This window comes from Sabethes cyaneus, chromosome 2 (genome assembly GCF_943734655.1).
Source record: "Sabethes cyaneus chromosome 2, idSabCyanKW18_F2, whole genome shotgun sequence".
Taxonomy (NCBI): Eukaryota; Metazoa; Arthropoda; class Insecta; order Diptera; family Culicidae; genus Sabethes; species Sabethes cyaneus.
In genome coordinates, this window is record NC_071354.1 from 117765502 (window position 1) to 117786812 (window position 21311).

Below are 21311 nucleotides of genomic sequence, written 5' to 3' on the forward strand. Positions count from 1 at the left end.
ACAACTACAACAATCACCGCAGAAATATTAATAATAACAACGTGAACTACGTGAACGTTATTACTCCCATAATAACCGTAGCACAAATCGTAATAATCGTAACAACAACAGCAACCGTAACTTCAACTATACTAGGACTCAGAATCAAAATACCTGGCTTCCACCTGATAGAGTACTTCTTGCAGCAGCAAAAGGTCAGTTTTCTAGGCCACCAGCTAATTATCATTCATCAATACAGTTTCAAAGAGGTGAAATTTTAAACCCGTATCCGGTAAATGGTGACCTACAACGATCTCTTCCGGCCCACATTTCCGACCTGATGGCATCATCCAGGTTCATGGCGTGTTCATGTCGACACACGTGTTTTCGGAGCACTCGACGCACTCCCTAGAGGAAGGTTTTGCATCATCTAGCGGCATCGAGCAGTCAACAAATCTAAATAGTTTATCTGAATCAACAATAGTAGGCCCAAATCTAAACACATCTTGTTCTTCTCCCAATTTAAATACCAGTAATGAAATGTTAATATCAAAATTTTAATCGCATGAGAAGCGCTGCCAAAATTAACGAAATCCAAAACAAATTTTTAAGTTCCTCTTATACTGTGATTCTAGATAATAAAATCAGTTGGGATGAGAGCGTAATCAGTGAAGAGGTCTTTGGCAACAATTACAACGTTTATAGAGAAGATCGAGATTATCAAATGTCAGAAAAAAAATCAGGTGGTGGAGTCCTAATAGCCGTCTCTACAAAACTTAACTCTGAAATAATCACTACGAGAAAATTTGATTTTGAACACGAAGTAGCAGGCGAAACTCATATATTTGTTTTTGTATATTTTCCTCCAAACAATGCCCGTAAAGATATTTCTGATAAGTTTTTCTCCATTGCCGAAGAAATTATAGCTTGTTTACCGCCTGTAGTGAAAGTGCATATATTTGGTGATTTTAATCAACGCAATGCTGATTTTATTCCGGACATGGAAAACGAAAGCATTTTGCTACCAGTAGTTGGAGAAAACGAAACGCTACGTTTCATATTTGACAAAATCGCAAGTTTAGGGCTTAATCAAATCAATCACGTCAAAAACAAACAAAATTGTTACCTAGACTTTCTGTTGACAAACACTAGCGAAGATTTCTGTGTATGCGAATCACTTGCGCCTCTATGGAGAAATGAAACATTCCACACTGCAATCGAATATTCTGTATTTGTATCACTGTAAACAAGCAATGACGCGATAAACAAGGAAGCTGACAGGATAGTTAATGCGAAATAGTGCTCGTTTCACCCCACCTACGGGTGCTCATTTCGCCCCCAGGCAAGTAGTTAAAGTAAAAATGGGTTTTTACACTAATTATAGTATAAAATCAAAACTTCAATGAAGGTGAAATTTGAGATACAATGTATACAACATGTTGCAGTGTGCACTTGATAGTTTAAGATATTTAAATGATCGCAAAAGCTTATTTGACAGTGCACCAAAATTATAATTTTTTCAGCGTCTGAGAACAAAGTTTTAAAAGTAGAGATCACTCATTTGTTGATAAACAGATACTGTAGTACCTACAGCAATGTTTCGCATGCCATTTGATGTTACAAAATGCGTACTTTCGTAGAAAAGAGGGTGCCCATTTCGCCCCGAGTGCTCATTATGCCCCCAATCCCCCTAAATACCGCATTTAAGGAGTACAATGTTAAGACGGAATATGAAATTAAATCTTGCCCAAAAAATTTCTACAATTATGTGAGGACTAAATTAAAATCAGATAATTTCCCATTAAAAATGTGTCTTGATAGTAATGAGTGTACTGATTCAGCAGGTATATGCAACTTATTCGCTAATTTTTTTCAAGAAGTTTACACAACGTACCCAGAGGCAGAACGTAATCTTGAATACTTTGATTACTTTCCTGAATTTCTAAATGACATCAGCGTTAATCAAATCAATGTGAACAATATCTCAAATGCATTAAAATATTTAGATATAGCGAAAGGATCGGGACCCGATGGAATTCCTCCAGTTTTTTTGAAAACTTTAGCTACAGAACTAACTGCTCCATTATATTGGCTTTTCAATATGTCATTGGAATCCGGAGTTTTTCCACTAGTATGGAAAAAATCTTTTCTGGTGCCTATTTTCAAGACTGGTAAAAAAGCGAACATCCGCAACTATCGTGGTATAGCACTTATATCTTGCATCCCGAAACTTTTTGAGACAGCAGTAAATGTTAAAATGTTTGACCAAATTAAAAATAGAATAACACCAGCGCAGCATGGTTTTTATAGAGACCGTTCGGCTACTACAAATCTACTCGAATTCTACTCGAAGATGCAATGGATAACGGTAACCACGTTGAAGCCTTGTACACTGATTTTAGTAAAGCATTTGATCGCGTTGACATACCTTTGCTTCTTTATAAATTGCAAAAGACGGGAATCCAACCCAAACTCCTCAAGTGGCTTGAATCATATTTGACCAACCGAGAACTAATTGTAAGGTTCAGAGGAAAACAATCAAACCCTATTGATGCCAAATCGGGTGTCCCTCAAGGCTCTCATTTAGGACCTCTACTCTTTATTTTGTTTGTTAACGACTTATCCTTCATCCTTAAGAAGCTCAAAGTATTGATTTACGCCGATGACATGAAACTTTTTATAGAAATAAAAAGTGCTGAAGACATGAACACTTTTAAAAATGAGATACTGCTATTCCACACATGGTGTAACAAAAGTTTGCTGCAACTAAATGTCAAAAAATATAATCTAATCTCTTTTAGTAGAAAACGTAACAAACCTGATGTGTCAATTTCCTTAGGTGACCAGAATGTGAAAAAGTGCGATAGAGTTAGAGATTTAGGAGTTATCCTTGACTCAAAGCTAACGTTCATTGATCATTATAATATAATTATAAACAGAGCTAATAACATGTAGGCTTTATTAAACGTTTTTGCTATAACTTTCAGGACCCATACACTATTAAAATATTATACGTTACATATGTTAGATCAATATTAGAATATTGCAGTATAGTATGGTCTCCATTTACAATCACACATGAAGAAAGAATAGAGTCAGTACAAAAACAATTTTTATTATATGCACTGCGTAGGATAGGTTGGGCTCAATTCCCGTTACCGTCTTATAAAGATAGATGCATGCTTATTGATATTCAAACATTAAACGAACGGCGAGAATTTGCAATGGCATCTTTTATAAACAATATCGTCTCCCATAAAATCGATTAAACGGAAATCTTATCAAAATTGAACTTTTATGTGCCAACAAGACATTTGAGACAGCGATAAATATTTGCAATTAACAATTATAGAACGAACTATGCAAAATTTGGACCTATTAATCAAACGATGGCAGTTTACAATATACATTGCAAGAATATTGACTTCACAATGTCCAAAATAAAACTTAATCAATACTTTGGTAATTTACTGGGCTGGTGAACGGCTGAATAATGCGTACCGTCGGTGCCTTGTGCACGTGTAGGCATAAAATAGACCCTACAGTGGTTCATAGCCTCTTATTCAGCAACTCCTATTCCTACCGCCTCGTGGTACCAGCCGGGATACGAGCAACTTTGGTGGAGATCGGGTAACCAACCCCGGTGGAAGCCAAGGTCGTATGCTGACAGGAAAGGAGGGCTCTTTCGAGCTTCGTTGGTCCTCCGACGAAACAGGGGGTTGGTGTAGCAGGCTTTGCAAGCCGTCACCACGAAAAATATTAAAGCATGGAACGAAGAACAAATATATTCTTACTGGAACAATCGGAATAGACCCACGCGACGAAAAAGGACTATGGAAACTCGGGACGTGGAACTGCCGATCTCTCAACTTCCAAGGGAGCACTCGAGTGCTCTCCGACGTATTGAAGAGCCGCAAGTTCGACGTCGTAGCGCTGCAGGAGGTGTGCTGGAAGAGCTCAACGGTACGTACGTTCAGAGATGGACATACCATCTACCAGAGCTGCGGCAACACACACGAGCTGGGTACAGCTTTCATAGTGATGGGCGAGATGCGGAAACGGGTGATTGGGTGGTGGCCAATCAATCCTCGAATGTGCAGGTTGAGAATCAAGGGCCGATTCTTCAACATAAGCATCATCAACGTGCACAGCCCTCACCTCAGAAGTACCGATGACGACAAGGATGAATTCTACGCGCAGTTGGAGAGTGAATACGACCGCTGCCCAAAACATGATATCAAGATCGTCATCGGGGATTTCAATGCTCAGGTCGGCCAGGAGGAGGAATACAAACCGGTGATTGGAAGGTTCAGTGCACACCAGCACTGAAGACAAGACTTATCGACTTTGCCGCCTCCAAGAATATGGCCGTACGTAGTACCTTTTTCCAGCACAGAATCCACCATAAGTACACCTGGAGGTCACCAAATCAGACAGAATCACAGATCGACCACGTTTTGATCGACAGTCGGCACGTCTCAGACATTATCGACGTCAGATCCTATCGAGACTCGGACCACTACCTAGTGATGGTTAAGATGCGCCCAAGACTTTCCGTTGTGAACAACATTCGGTACCGACGCCAGCCTCGGTTAGATCTCGCGCGGCTGAAGCAGCCAGACGTCGCCGCAAACTACGCGCATTCACTCGAAGCTGCACTGCCGGAAGAGGACGAGCTGGACGAAGCCCCTCTCGAAAACTGTTGGAACACTATCAAAACAGCCATCAGCAGTGTAGCGGAGAGCTCCATCGGGCATGTGGCCCGGAATCAGCGGAACGATTGGTTTGACGATGAATGTAGGAGGGTGATGGATGAGGAGAACGCTGCGCGGGCGGCCAAGATGCGCAGTGCCACACGTCAGAACGTGGAAAGACACAAACAGAAGAAAATGCAGCGAAACCAAATCTTTCGGGAGAAAAAGCGCAACCTGGAAGAGCAGGAATATGCGGAGTTGGAGCGGCTGCATCGTTCTCAGGAAACGCGGAAGTTCTACCAGAAACTGAACGGATCCCGCAAAGGCTTTGTGCCGCGAGCCGAAATGTGTCGGGATAAGACTGGCAGTATTCTGACGGACGATCGTGAGGTGACGGATAGGTGGAAGCAGCACTTCGACGAACACCTGAATGGCGCCCAGGCGGAAAACCATGGCGGCGGGGAAAGCGATTTCGACGGTGCAGCAAACGGGGAAGAGGTGCCAGTCCCAACGATAGGCGAAGTTAAGGAGGCCATCATGCAGCTAAAGAACAAGTCAGCTGGAAAAGATGGCATCGGAGCGGAGCTTATTAAAATGGGACCAGAAAAGCTGGCCGTTTGTCTACACCGACTAATTGTTAGAATTTGGGATACGGAACAGCTACCGGAGGAGTGGAAAGATGGGGTTATCTGCCCGATCTACAAAAAGGGCGACAAGTTGGACTGTGAGAACTATCGAGCGATCACCGTTCTCAATGCCGCTTATAAAGTGCTGTCCCAAATCATTTTCCGCCGTCTATCACCAATTGCGAATAGATTTGTGGGATCTTATCAAGCCGGCTTCGTCGAAGGTCGGTCTACAACGGATCAAATATTTACACTGCGGCAAATCCTCCAAAAGGGCCGTGAATACAGAGTTCCCACGCATCATTTATTCGTTGACTTCAAAGCCGCATATGATACCATCGACCGGAAAGAGCTATGGAAAATCATGGACGAGAACAGCTTCCCCAGGAAGCTCATCAAACTGATTAAATCTACGATGGATGGTACGCAGTGCTGTGTTCGGATTTCGGGTGGATTGTCAAGTTCACTCGAATCACACAGAGGGCTTCGTCAAGGTGATGGTCTTTCATGCCTGCTGTTCAACATAGCGCTACAAGGTGTTATGAACCGAGCGGATATCAACACGCGGGGCACGATATTCAACAAATCTAGTCAATTCGTCTGCTTTGCCGATGACATGGATATTATCGGCAGAACATCTGTGGCGGTGGCTGAACAGTACACCAGACTAAAGCGCGAAGCAGAAAAGATTGGGTTAAAGGTAAATACGTCTAAAACAAAGTACATGCTGGCCAGCGGAACCGAGGCTGAACGACACCGCTTGGGCAGTAGTATATTGATCGACGGCGATGAGTTTGAGGTAGTCGATGAATTTGTCTACCTTGGCTCACTGGTAACGGCGGACAATGATACCAGCCGTGAGATTCGGAGGCGTATTATCAGCGGAAGTCGTGCTTACTAGGGGCTCCACAAGCAATTGCGGTCGAGCAGACTATTCCCCGTACAAAGTGCACCCTGTACAGGACGCTTATTAGACCGGTTGTTCTCTACGGGCATGAAACATGGACAATGCTCGAGGAGGACCTGCGAGTGCTCGGAGTTTTCGAACGACGAGTGCTAAGAACGATCTTTGGCGGCGTACAGAAGAACGGAATATGGAGGCGGAGGATGAACCATGAACTCGCACAGCTCTATGGCGAACCCAGTATCCAGAAGGTGGCTAAAGCTGGACGGATGCGATGGGCAGGGCATGTTGCAAGAATGCCGGACAACTGCCCTGCAAAGATGGTGTTCGCCTCAAATCCGGTAGGAACAAGACGACCAGGAGCGCAGCGAGCAAGATGGTTAGACCTGGTGGAGCGAGATCTGGCGGAGAGTACTCGGTGTCCGAGGAATTGGAGAGCGGTAGCCCTCAACCGAGTTACATGGAGAAATTTTGTTCAACAGGCTTTGTCTTAGGACGGCAAGCCACCTAAGTAAGTGGTAATTTACTGCGCAGTAATAATTCCTAACATTAATTTAATAAGCTAGATCGTAAGATAATAAATATTAAGTGTTTCTCAAAATGGCCTACAATATTGATTGGCGGCAATAAATAAATAAAATAAAGTATGTATGATGTATGTGTGTACAATTTGCAGTTTTGTAATTTGCATTGTAATACAGAAAAAGTGATAAATTCCAGCTCAACTAACAAAACGGTTTGATTTGACTATTTTTGATTGAAATGAAATTTTGCTGGTATATTGGATACCACGCCCACCACCACCACCAGGATTCATTTTCCATGACACTAATTTTTTTTCGTCAAGTGTAATTTTCAAACGGGTGCATTTAGAAATGAGTTTATTATGTTTCTAAAAATTCATATCTCAATACCTACTTATTTGTTCAAAATGACGTCAAAGAAAAAGTTGTCGAAAATTAAGTGTATTTTCAAAAAAACTGAAAGAAAAAACTTCAAAATTTCATGAAAAACTATGATAAAAATCATAATATGAGAATTATCTCAAAACATGTTCCCTCAGATTCGTCTCATATTTTTTTAAAGATAGCCTAAATTTGTAACGTTCGTGTTGCACCCAACGCATAGCAGCTTATGCGCCACTCCGGTTTAGGAGGCTGCTGATGCTTTTGAAAGTCCGGCTATGAGACTCTGTAAAATGGGCGGGTTAAAAGTGGCTAAATCACACCGTTCATCTGACTTTTCCTAACAGGGGTTAAACCAAGAATTATTCGCACAGACTGATCGATTAATAACTACAAAATCTCCAAAACAAATGAACAAATCGAGACGATACACGAATCTAAATGAGAAAAGATCTCACCATTCATTAATTCGAAAAACAAACAAAAGTTAGATATCTTTAAGGTGGTTTTCAAATATCTTTAAGGTGGTTTTCAAACTAACAGGCTGTTTATTGAACGCATCAGCCTACTGGTCCCGGCTCCCGGGACAGGGTAAAGCTACTCAACTTAAGGCTAACAATGGCAAACAGTCTTATTGGCTAGCACTTGCGGTTTTTTTTTTTTGATTTGGTTCTTCCACATAGTTCGACAGCACAGGCCGAACGGTCCTGATAACACAGGCAGCAGCGATCAATCAGCTGATCCAGGCAGTCAAGCTGATCCAGATGTAAACGAAGAGCGTATAGCGTTTGCCACCTTAGGGTGAGTGGCAGGCGCCGGTCCTTAGCACGTTCTGAGTGCGCTGAGTGGATCAGTCAATCCTATGACTTATGACAGCGTGTTCGATGGGTCCGCTTAGCAGATTGGTCTTCTGCTCAAGCCGGAATAAACACCCCACGTTGAATGGGGAACCCTGTTCAACGTGTACATTCGTTATGCGTATGCCTAATAAGTTATTTTAGTCACCGCAGCACGAAGCTTACCTGCTAGTTTTAAGTTTGACGGGCACGAGTCACTTCCTTTTGGTAACTCCTATCCTAGCAGTCGGTCTAAAACTTTAAAAGATACTTATAAGGCTTAATCTCGCTACTCTAGCTTCTTCTCACTTTAGGCAAGGGTGGATTTTACTAGCAACGTCCTTGACTTTGTCAACCACCTTGAAGTGCACCTTTAGAAAATCGCGAACTTTGATAACGGAAGAGAAGTTTAGTTTGAAGATCTCCACTCAATTAGCAATGGAGTTGGTCGGATCCCTTATTTATAGCCTTTTCGGTATAATAGCAATCGAAATGCTATTATATTTCGCGACAAAGATTAATTCTATCAACCTGTATGATTTATTTCTTGTACATCATTCGCGATTGTTTGAAGAACAATCTCGAGCGCACACCAGTGATTTAAATCACTCAACCATTAGGCAAGCGAGATGACCAATTTGAGTGACGCCAATAGGCGAATTCGAGCAAAACTAATAGCAACCGTTCGCTACCTGGTTGTGATTATTGGAACTACAAAAAAGTGCAATTCCCAAAATGCTTGCTAGCACCTATATGGAGCTCAACTTTAAAAGTAATATTTTACTGAATTAACAACAGTGGGAATGATGAAAATGGATAGTAAAGGCAAGAAAAACCATTTCCTTTCATTTGATATATATTGTTTCTGATTCAGGAGATTATTAGAGCTTCGCAAGTGTATTTATGTTCACGAACTGATTATATGGTTATATGTTTGGTTCTTGGCGCAGGTGACGCTAATTACGAAAATAAATCCGTTAGCATTTGAAAACATATTGGAATACATTGAAGACTGAAAATAATTAGTGATTCTCTATCCAGGATATGTAAACTTAACAGCTGATTCTATGTACTTTTGTTTCATCCGGAACAAAATCAAACATTAACATTTTTCTGCCATAAAGTTTATCAATTCGAATACTTTTACTTACCTTAGCGTAGATAAGCAAATTTCTAATTTTCACCTCAGAAACATCTGAGCATACTTTGATTATATTCCTATTTTATCTCAGACAAATCTGAGCCATTTATTACCTATGACCGATTTTACCTCAGACAATTCTGAGCATTTCATACTCCTTCTTATTTTACCTCAGAAACCTCTGAGCAGTTTAATTAACTCCTAACATATTTTTACCTCAGAAAAGTCTGAGCACTATACTTTCGATACAGTCTAAACTTACGGATACGGACATGTTTTGCCTTTCTACTATATAAATATATAGTATAAAGGTATAGAAATCACTTGGAAAACCGGAAATGGAAAGAAGGTCCTGCGGGCCGAATGTTATATACCATTCGACTCAGTTTCGAAAACTGAGCATTTTCTGTGTGTGTGTGTGTGTGTGTGTGTGTGTGTGTGTGTGTGTGTGTGTGTGTGTGTGTGTGTGTGTGTGTGTGTGTGTGTGTGTGTGTGTGTGTGTGTGTGTGTGTGTGTGTGTGTGTGTGTGTGTGTGTGTGTGTGTGTGTGTGTGTGTGTGTGTGTGTGTGTGTGTGTGTGTGTGTGTGTGTGTGTGTGTGTGTGTGTGTGTGTGTGTGTGTGTGTGTGTGTGTGTGTGTGTGTGTGTGTGTGTGTGTGTGTGTGTGTGTGTGTGTGTGTGTGTGTGTGTGTGTGTGTGTGTGTGTGTGTGTGTGTGTGTGTGTGTGTGTGTGTGTGTGTGTGTGTGTGTGTGTGTGTGTGTGTGTGTGTGTGTGTGTGTGTGTGTGTGTGTGTGTGTGTGTGTGTGTGTGTGTGTGTGTGTGTGTGTGTGTGTGTGTGTGTGTATGTGACGCTTTTAATCCATTATCTCATAGGTCCTTTAACCGATTTGAACAAAATTGATTGCATATGAAAGAGGAGCCTTGCAAACCCTTAACTTCCAAATTTTCATGACGATTGGACTTGTAGTTTGAAAGTTACATAAAGAAATGTGAAAAAATGGTATTTAAAACGTATTTATGTAACATATAAGCATTAATTTAATGAAAAACATCACACATTTTATGATTATTTGAAAATTACTGCTGAGATCTATCAAACGAAACCGAGTTATTTAAAATCGAACGCTTCATTCAAAAGTTATTCAAACTTTAACACTTGAGCACCGTATATTAAACCGTTAAAACGAGTGAAATCAAAACATATCAATCAAATATTGATTGTATTCAATGTATGAGATGTGTGTGATGTATGTGTGTATGTATGTATGTGTGTATGTAGGTATATATGTATGTATGTATGAATGTATGTATGTATGTATGTATGTATGTGTGTATGTATGTATGTATGTGATGACAATTTACAATTTTAAAATTTGCAATGAAATTCAAGAAAAGTGAGAAACATGTCAATTGTCTGAAGTTTTTGAAGCCTCTTAGTGGAATACGAACTCTGAAATTAAAGAAAAGAAAAAACTTTTACCGACTAAATTCCACTATTTAATATTTATTCACGACAGATACGTATACGCTTTGAAATAAGACACTGATGAAGCCTGCACGTCGTAGGTGAGCTACGTATCTGTTGCAAATAAATATTAAATAGTGGGATTCAATAGAAAAGTTTTTCTTTTCTTTGATTTCAGATTTCAATTGTCATTTTCTTCACTTACTGTTACTCACAATTGTACAAGAAAAGCAGTTTATTTAAGCATGTAGGTATAGTGGTGTATAGAATCAAAATTACTAGTGAGTTGATTTTTCCAAATAAATTTGTACAAATTCCAAACAAATTCTGTGCATCAATAGATGCTCTTTTCAATCAATAGTATTTCCCATTCCCAGAGCTTAGAAATGTTATATGAAAAATAGGAAGTAAACGTTGCACGATACAAATTTTGTAAGATTTGTTTTCGTTAGTGATATTTTAAAGGACAGATGTCTTATGTCATGTATCATGTTTTAATGAATAAATCAAAAAAAGACAAGCACTGGGAATCATATCGATCGTATTTCCCATTCTCAAGCATGTTTATGGCGCAGCTTTGGCACTATTTTTCGACCTCATCTTGTTTTCCTAACCCTCTAACATTGTAAAAACGATGCGATCAAGCTAATGACTATCTTTTCATGAAAGTATTTTCAAAAAAAGCTTAAGTTTTGATTTTCATGCAAAAATAATTATCTGAAGGAGTGCTAGCTAAGAAATAGTTCCATTTCTCGTTTTCATATCTAATTCAGTATTTTTTTCTAATTCAGATATATTACAAAATTGAAGCCAAGCAAACCAATAGTAAAATTTTGAGATCAATCATTTTGTTGTAGATATCCTTTTTCTTCAAAAGCGAAATATAATAATAATTTTTCTGAACTCTTGTTTTTCAAAGATGCTAACTTTTGAATGCATGGTATTAATATCAAAAAATCTGATATGAACAAATACTTCATATTGTCAATTCAAAACAAGTTTCGTATGTGGCTCTGAAGCCCGAAAGTTAAGGCCGTCTGTAGACCCGTTAGAGGGTTAATTTCTAATTTTCTATACATATTCATTCAAGTCTGTAAAAATTATCTTTTGTGTTTACATTATTTTTCTATAAATATTATAAAACTAAATAAGGTGTTCATCAAGTAACATAAATGACGCTTACATGTATTTACGCACCCAAGGAAAGAAAATATAATTATTCTACACAATACGTTGTGAATTTTACTGGCAAATAAGGATTTTGAGGAATACGGAACGGATATTTAAAAATATAGTCCAATATAACATCGATACATCTACAATTAAGTTTAAGTTCCTGAGAAATTTTATAAAGATTATTGTGGCAGTAGAAAGGCTAGGTCACGCCGCTAGGTAGATTAATTCGGGTTTGTTAAAAAGGTACAGTCTCTAGTTTTGTTAATGGGATTATTTGGCAAATATTTAACTTCGTAAAATAATAATTTCGTATCTCAGCAACAGTTTACTAAATGCTGTTTATTCGTTCATCCTTGCTTTTTATTTTAGCTATTTGAGGAATAACCGTATATTAATATTGAAATTTAGGCTCTTTTTAGAAAAGACCCGTGATAAGTTCCATTGATCGGTTTGCCGTCTAGGAACTCGAGTTGATAGCAGTTTGTGCCAACAACCTCTCTGATGCGTACTTTTGTGAATTTATTGGCCAGCTTTCCGACGAATTGCTTATCTTTTTCCGGTTCTCCGAAATAGGTTTCCGCTCGAAATAGGTCCAGCGGATTGATGAATTCCGTACTTTTCGGAATTCCGGCTGAAAACATATCGTTTGTCGGCGACATTAACTGAAACCCAAATTTATCGAGAAAATCAATTCCTAAGATTAAGCGTTTGGTTACTTCGGGTACAACAACAGTTGGCACAATATGTGTAGCGGTTTTGAAAGAATACGGCACATTAACATATCTCAGACATTGGTATTCAGTCCCATCTGCCGTAGATATCTTCATCGGAAGCGGGTGTATTTGAAGACCTAATTTGCGTATTAGGTCTATACAGCTAATCACGGAGATACTGGCACCAGAATCTGCGAGAGCTTCTATTTTTTCTCCTAAAATACTTACGGTGAAATATGGGCATCGATGAGCTGAAGTACGAATCTGGTGTATTTTATGAAATGGGGAATAGGGTATAGTGGGAATCGCTGCAGATTGACGGTGAGGAAAAGGATTCCCTACATTTTCCTCCTCTAGTCGTTTTTTTTGTTTCTCCTCTTCTCCTTTTCTTAGGTTGTGCTGGTTGGGACATCTGTATGTTGTCGTATCAAGATGACCGCAAACGTGGCAAAATATTGTTCTATGCTGATCGCATTCTCTCCACAATTCATGCATTTAACTGGATCTTTTTCTTGATTTTCCTCTTTCGGTTATACTTGACTTTTTCTGCGAAGGGTTGGGAATGGTTTTGGTTCTCTTGATTACACGGCCCAAACTAATCCTTCGTTCTCTTGGTCGGATTGTACATCATCGTCTTCGTCGCAATTTATTTGATTAATGCTGGGTCTTGATTGACTGGCGTATAAGTTCGTTTCCAGTGCATCAAAATGAAAACATAACTGGGCTAGATGTTCAATTGAATTAATTTGTTCTAATGCCATTCGTCGCCGGTATGACAGTTTCATATTTTCGACGATGATTTCAAATTTTTCTCTTTCGGTCATTTTTCTCATTAGCCGTTGCGCAAGCATTTCCATGTCGGTCAAGAATGCGCTGAAGAGTTCATTTGGACGCTGCTTTCTATACTTCATTTCTTCACGAATGATTCGATCTCTATTTGGGTTGTCATATCGCATTTTTAGGAAGTGTTCGAGAGTCTCCCAACTGTCGAATTTCTCCTCATAGGTTGTATACCATACATAAGCATTGTCTTTTAATAACAAGTGCGCATGCATTCGCAGCTTCTGATGGCTGATCGCATATGAACGACACAAAATATCTAACTGACGAAGAAAACCAGTAACTGGAACCGCATTCGTATCGCCCGAGAATTTTGGCCATTTTTCTATAATCGCACACTGTTGGTGAGGCAATCGCCGTGGTTAGCCTTGGTACGGGGATCGCTCAAAACCTGAGCCTCGGTTACGAGCAGTATTAACCATTGGGCCTCCCTGAAAATGAATGTTTTCTCGACCAGTTCGTGGTGGCGAAATTCCAAAGCACGTATTTCTGGCGTTATTTCGTTCATTGCCAGCTACAACTGGAGTACGACGATCAGACACTCGACCGGACAACTGCAGCGATTGCTCGACCTCCATCTGCCGGGGCTGTAACATTGTTGACTGTCGTGGAATTACTTCGAATACTTCTTCATCATTTAAATGTACATTGGCAATTTTATCCGCTAGATGATTTATCGCTCTCTCATCCATCGCAGGACGTTGCGAACCTTGAAGAGTTTACTCATACAGGAACGAATGTACGATTCGATTTCTGATACATGCACGTATTCATCCTGTTGGCCGAAATTTGCAGGTACAATCGGTTCCTCCCTCGGGTTACTCGGACTCGCTGGACGATCATGTGCTTGAGAGGCAATCACTGGCTTCGGTGGCAACATGCTCGTTTTGAACATGTTCACATTTGTTTCGTTTTGGACTGGCGAATTTTTAATTTCAACCGGCCGTCTCTCTTCGTTTTGCATGCTGAAAATTTCCGGTGTAGGCGGAACATTCATAATGCGGACGCCCCTCGACTGTGGTAAATTTTTCCGAGAAAAGTGAGTGAGATTGAAAGCGTCACACACACACACACACACACACACACACACACACACACACACACACACACACACACACACACACACACACACACACACACACACACACACACACACACACACACACACACACACACACACACACACACACACACACACACACACACACACACACACACACACACACACACACACACACACACACACACACACACACACACACACACACACACACACACACACACACACACACACACACACACACACACACACACACACACACACACACACACACACACACACACACACACACACACACACACACACACACACACACACACACACACACACACACACACACACACACACACACACACACACACACACACACACACACACACACACACACACACACACACACACACACACACACACACACACACACAGAGACAGAAAATGCTCAATTTTCGAAACTGAGTCGAATGGTATATGACATTCGGCCCGCAGGACCTTCTTTCCATTTCCAGTTTTCCGAGTGATTTCTATACCTTTATACTATATTTTCATATTAGAAAGGCAAAACCGTTTCAGCACAACGAAACCGTTTAAAATTTACTTAACGCAAAAATTAATGATCGATCTGAGAATCTTGGAAGAGCAAAACCTCATCATTGAACAGACACACGATCGCTCGCATAGAGATATATGGGAGAATCTCCAACAAATCTCTAAAAGATTTTACTTTCTCAAAATGAAAGCAAAGATTAGAGATTATATTAAGTTCTGTGAAACCTCTCACAAAAAACAAATATAAACGTTATCCCTTTAAAATTAAGCTAGGTTCTACCCCCAATCCTAATAGATCTCTAGATATTGTACATATTGATATTTTTACGCGCAACAAATATACTTTCTTTCGGCAGTCGATAAATTTTTCCTCTTTGGATCATTGACACATATTAAATCAAGGAGCATATTAGACGTCAGAAAAGGACTGACAAAATTCAGAGAAACGTATGGAACGCCGAAGAAAATACTATATGACAATGAACCGTCTTTGCGATCAGTAGAAGTACGAGGACTCCTACATGATCTAGATATAGAAATCTATTATACACCTTCTAATTGTAGTAAAAGTAATGCTACCGTCGAAAGGTTTCACTCTATCGTAACAGAGATCTTTCGATGCATCAAACCAAACTATGAAGATCTAAGTACGAAGGAAGTCTTTTATATTGGTTGCACATAATACAATAACACCATCTATTCCGCAATCAAGATTAAACCAAGAGAAGCCTTCTTTGGATTGAAAGACAATAAAGAAAGGGCTCTCGATATGGAATTAATTATCCAAAACAGAACAAAAATATCATTTTAGCACATGAAAAGTCAAAGAAACAGAACATTGACTATCACAATAAACACAGAGAAATCGAACCAGATTTCGAGCCGAACAAAATCGCATATAACAGAGTGCAAGGAATAAAAAAGAAGACCAAACCACAGTATTCACCGATCAGAGTGATCGAGGACAAAGGCAAAACCTTTGAAGATGACTCTGGCCTGGATATACACAAAGAGAATGTGAAATGGATCTAAAAGACCGTGTTGCATCTCCTTTTCAAGTACAATAACTTATGCTTTGTATATTTTTAGGTCAACAAGATGAAAAATACGGCAAGGGTAATCCTCATAATATTCCTCATAAACACCCACCAACCTACCAACAATTCATTCAAATCCACGACATTACCAACAACGCAGTATTATGTACTATTAACTGGAGTTTCGGTATGCGGACGTAAAGAACAGGAGTTTCACCAGGTTATGAGTATCAAATTAAACTCTTTCGACTTTGCGAGTCCCGCACAGCGGGTTTTATTCGTACATCTTTGCATGTATTGATATCAGATTGATATCTTCGAAAGAGCATAAGAAGAGAGAATATAAAACTGATAGGGTTTAGCTTTTACTGAGCCATTAAGTACACCACAATTCTCATCCTTTAAAAAAAACACATTAACTCTTAATCGATCAGATTTGTTTGTAATCTATTAAAATCACGTATGCTGTAATTTTTTCAAAATTCGCTGAATGCGCTCTTAAACGCTCTTAAATTTTATATAAATTTAATAATTTTCGATTGCATGCCTATATGCCACTTCACTCATTAACTTCGACAGCATAAAATCATACATATTTTGATAATATCACTCCTTAATTATTCATTTGTTTCTCCCGCTCCATCAATCTCTTAGAACGCCTAGGCGACGAACTCGCCTGATCTCTACCACCATCATTGCGTAACTTTTTTGCAGAATTCTCATTAGGAGTCCTAATGAATTCCTCCTCCGAATCCAGTCTTTTGCGTGTGCAAACTTCTCTGCACGGAGCCATAATGTTTAGACGCACTCTAGGGGTCTTTGGGACCCTCAATTGCGCGCGATGCGCCCTTGTCGTCACGTTTCTAATACATGTCTGAAATGCCATAGGAGAACATTGTTTTATAAATTTTGCTTTCACCCACCTAGAAATCTCTGGGGTTATTATTCCTATACCAAATTGTATCTCCTAAGTTTAGATTAGTTATTGGATCAAGAGAAACCTTTTTGCCTTTCTACTATATGAAAATATAGTATAAAGGTATAGAAATCACTCGGAAAACCGAAAATCGAAAGAATGCCATATACCATTCGAGTCAGTTTCGAAAACTGAGCATTTTCTCTCTCTGTGTGTGTGTGTGTGTGTGTGTGTGTGTGTGTGTGTGTGTGTGTGTGTGTGTGTGTGTGTGTGTGAGTGTGTGTGTGTGTGTGTGTGTGAGTGTGTGTGAGTGTGTGTGTGTGTGTGTGTGAGTGTGTGAGTGTGTGTGTGTGTGTGTGTGTGTGTGTGAGTGTGTGTGTGTGTGTGCGTATGTGTGTGTATGTAACGCTTTTAATCTCACTCACTTTTCTCTGAGATGGCTGGACCAATTTTGATGGTCTTAGTGTCAAATGAAAGGTTGAATTTCATATTGATCGGACTTTTAATTCAAAAGTTATATATAAAAATACGAAAAATATGAGACTTCATTTTCTCATAGGTCCCTTAACCGATTTGAAAAAAAAATTGCATATGAAAGAGGAGTCTTTCAAACCCTTAACTTCCAAATTTCGTGATGATTGGGCATGTGGTTTGAAAGTTACATAAAGAAATGTGGAAAAAAAGTATTTATTTATTTATTAATATAACATTCATCTGACTAATTGTCTTAATGAAAAATTTCGAAAAGTGATACAAAAATATTATAGTCTACACAATAAAAGCTTTTGTCGAAATTTGTTAGACGGCACACCAAAGTCAAACAGGTCTTCTGCTGTACGAAAGGTACGCATGCAGGAGGTTAAGGGTTCGTTGAATCCAAACGTCGTGCGGTGAAAGCGGAGATGAAGCAAACCACTAGTACGGAGGGTACGTTGCGCGGCACAAAAGTAGAGCTGCTATAGAATTCTCGGGCTATCGAATTCACTATTTATCACTTTTGCTACAAACATTGCTTGCTCAATCTTTCGGCGGCGTTCAAGAGTGTCGATGCCAAGAAGGCGGCAGCGGTCGGGATACGGGGGCAAGTTCATTGGATCACGCCAAGATAGATCACGTAGTGCGAATCGGAGGAACCGTTTTTGTACACGTTCTATTTGCAAGTTCCAAACAAGTTGTTGAGGACACCATACTAAACTAGCATATTCAAGTAGCGGTCGAACCAGTGAGCAATATAAGGCCTTTAAGCAATGAGGATCGTTGAAATGCCGAGCAATTTTCGAGATGAAGCCAAGCTGACGTGTTGCCTTAGCGATGACGTTTGTACGGTGTGAATTGAAAGAGAGCTTCGCATCTAACAAAACACCTAGGTCGCTAACGTGATCTACTCTTGCTAGTTCCTGGTTGTCGATCTGATACTGAAACACTATTGGATTCACAGTGCGGTGAAAGGTAATAACATGACACTTAGCTGTACTAATAAGTAACCAGTTACTACGGCACCAGCTTACGAATACCTCCAGGAGCTCTTGTAATCGGCGACAGTCTTTGATGGATCGTACCGGCATATAAAGCTTCAAATCATCGGCGTACACAAGTTTTACGCCAACACCCAACAGTAACGTAACATCGTTGAAAAATAGTGCGAATAATAGAGTCCCCATATTACTGCCTTGTGGGACACCAGAATTATTAGTAAATTCAGTAGAACAGCATTTATCAAGCTTTACTCGGAGAACTCTTTCGCGCAAGTACGAACTCAGCCATGCAGTAAACTTCCGTGATGCACCAAGCCGCGAGATTTTCTTTAACAATATGCCATGGTCTATCCGATCGAATGCCGCTTTCAAGTCGGTATAGATTCCATCAACTTGAGCCTTCTGCTCTATGTGTGTAATGCATGTAGATGTGAAATCGAGAAGATTTGTGCAAACAAATCGACCAGGCATAAATCCGTGTTGATCAGTCGAGATATAGTTTTTTGTTCGGGATAAAACGAAAGTGCTTACAATTATTTCGAACGACTTCGAGGCAGCAGAAATGCTGGTTATGGCACGATAATTCCTTACATTCCGACGATCACCACTTTTGTATACAGGAAACATAAAAGACTCCTTCCAGATTGTAGGAAATATGCCTTGCTCAAACGATTTGTTGAATATATACCGCAGAGGATCGGCCAGTACAACTGCACATCGAGCAATAACGACAGATGGAATACCATCCGGTCCCGCAGAGAACGAGCGTTTCAATTTTTTTTTTTGAAGCAGCTAGAACCATATCAGCAGTTATATCGAATGTGTTCATGTCAACTAAATCAACAGGAACAGACTGTGAGGCCGTTTCAGATTCCACCTCGGATGCAGTATCAACGGCAAAAACGGAAGCAAAGAATCTTGCAAATAGTTCACACGAATCCAAATTCGACTTTGATTCCATGTCGTCAAGATAAACATTGCAGGGAATTGAAGCACATTTTCGTTTTGAGTTGACAAAAGTCCAAAATTTTTTTGGTTTCCTTCGAAGATCAGTTTGAACACGAATGACGTATGATTTGTACAATGAAGCATTTACGCGTCGGTATTCATCGCTCAGTTGTTTAAAATTACGCTTTGCTGCGCTAGTTTTCCAACAACGGTATTTGCGATGCCAGAAATTGCGCTTTCGTTTCAAGAAACGCAGATGCAGGGTAGTCCACGGGGGTGAAACAGGCCCCTTCACTAGCGGAAAATGACCGTTTAGCCATTGATACAGGATATCACAAAACAGCTTAGCCATATCATCGACGTTGTCATGCTCAGTCAAAATCGCCCAATTTACGCTTGCCAAATAATCCGTCAAAGCGGCAAAATATATTTTGCGATAATTCAATGTATTATTTTCGGTCAATGTACATTGCCGGACCGAAATAGGATTGATATTGCAATCCGCAAACAAAGCAATGTTTTAAGGAGGATGATGAGGATCGACGGGCGAAACCAGCGGAGCGACGCAAACGTCCGTCGCACATCGTAGGTCGGCAGAACAAAAAACCAAGTCCAATATACGGCCAAGATGATTGTGTTGATTATTTGCCTGACGGAGATTTAAAAAGTTCACACCATCGATAAGCGCCGCGGCAGCAGCAGATAGATGCGATGAATTGGTGTACTGCAAGCCATCGTTGCTATTGCTGGTTGTAGTCACCGCAAATCAGCAAATTTTCTTCTCTTGTCAACCCGTTGCTCCACAATTCCGAAATCGAAGCATCGATAGCAATGTGGCTATCAGCAACACCAACTTGTGAGCGCCTATCTGGTGGAACATATATGCCACAAATTAACAGTTTTGTTCCACGCACCGTAGCACGGACACACACTTGCTCCAAACAACGACCATTCACAGTTTCAACAGCGATGCTGATATGTTCGTCCGCAACAGCAATTAAAACACCCCCAAAGCTCGTTTTGTGACTGTATTCAAAGTATCAAACACGGGAGCACCTAAATGTCGATTACGATCACAACGAAAAACATTGTATGCTGATCCGAAAAGCTGCAGGGAATTTATACGATCATCAAGTCCGGTCTCAGTTAATATGATAACATCATAGCTGCATTCACACGTTGTCAAGAATAAATCGTCGATTTTCGTTCTTAGGCCCCTTGCATTTTGATAGTAGCAGGAAATTTCATTCACATTGTCGTTACGGTTACAAGTATTCAAAGTATCAAACACGGGAGCACCTAAATTTTGCCCATTTGGCACGTAACGTACTGTGCTCACTCCATTCTCTCGAGCGGGGGAGCCACGGTTAAACGGTTTAAGTTTTTTGGACGATCAAAAAATTCACGGAACAGCATTCCGACCGGCCACGACGAAGGGTTCAGTGCCTGAGGTTTCATATCAGGATTCAATCCGATTTTGTATGATATAAAAGACATATCGGCAACGTCTTTCCCTTTAGGGACAAGCCGCACTATATCAACCGGATCGCTAACGTTCAATCAGCGGAACACAATTTTCTGTACATCACTATCGGTCAACACTGGATTTAATCGTGAAAGATACAGCCAAAATTTGTTTGCCTTAGGTGCAATAGAGGGAACCGGAAGGTCACTCAGGTCAATAATGTTTGTTCCAACATCCGAAGGGGCATCAACGATCGTTTTTTCATCGGTGCGCCGGCGTTTAACCTAACGATTGGTCCAAGCAGGTGTTTTAGGAGTAGGCACGGGCCAGTCGAGTTGCTGTTGAGTGGGTAAAGACAAATTGTCTATTTTTTTGCTCAGCGCATCCACGACGTCAGCAAGTTGTTGAACTTTGACCGGCAGTTCAGGCGAGTAAGGCACATTTGGAGATCCATGTTGCATGTCTGCTATATATACACGAATGCTGCGACCATTTAATTCGTTTATGCAGGCAGTACACAACAGTATGAGCTTCCCCTGGGCAAACGATTCCTTTAACCCGCATGAGTTAATACCACAGCAGGTTT